This window comes from Papaver somniferum, chromosome 7, assembly GCF_003573695.1.
Source record: "Papaver somniferum cultivar HN1 chromosome 7, ASM357369v1, whole genome shotgun sequence".
NCBI classification, from domain to species: Eukaryota; Viridiplantae; Streptophyta; class Magnoliopsida; order Ranunculales; family Papaveraceae; genus Papaver; species Papaver somniferum.
The window spans coordinates 14,513,037-14,513,769 of NC_039364.1; the positions used below are offsets into that span (position 1 = coordinate 14,513,037).

At 37.0% G+C, this 733-nt stretch overlaps 1 non-coding gene across 1 annotated transcript; it reads right to left on the reverse strand.

The window, feature by feature from the left end:
* Window positions 1–252: 252 nt before the first annotated feature.
* On the reverse strand, window positions 253–325 carry TRNAR-ACG. Its single transcript has one exon. It is a non-coding gene; the product is annotated as a tRNA-Arg (tRNA).
* Window positions 326–733: the final 408 nt, after the last annotated feature.

Here is a 733-nt window from a genome sequence, read left to right on the forward strand (position 1 = left end):
TCATTTTCAAATTCCAAATTTTCAAAAGCGAACCAACTGATATTGCACAGTGGAATAGCCCAATGGGGATTGACTTCCTTCTTGCACAGTGCAATAATATATGTGTAGTCATTTTCAAATTCCAAATTTGAGATATCCATCTCCACTGGCTCCACACCCTCAACCAGCATATCAAAACTACAAATTTTCTCGAAAAGAGCTAAAAAAAAATTGTCGAAAAGAGAGAAAAAAAAAAAAAAAGAAAAAAAGGAACGACTCTGCTGGGGATCGAACCCAGAGTCTCTGGTTTCGTAGACCAGCGCCTTATCCATTGGGCCACAGAGTCGCTATTATGTCCATGCTTTCCTACCATACACTACAATACAAACTATGAAAACTATGCTTGAGCAACCAAATACTGGCCGAGTGCTTTATCACACCTATATGGCTATAACTATATATTGCGGCTGCATCTTGGGGCATGAAGATTGATGGGTTATCGATATGATTGATACATGATGCACACACGACTTCGGTACAAGAGAAAAAAAAACACAAATGTAAGCAGATAGAAAAAGAAATTAAAAGAGTATATATTGATTGGTTTTTTGTTGCATCAAAAACATATTTACATTATTTCGTAGAGCAATGCAGTGTAGCGAGCTAGCCTTTCCACATTTACATACATGTTTCGGATGTCAGCTGCTTGTTTACTTATGAGACTGCTCAGTCTAAATAGAAAATATATAATGGC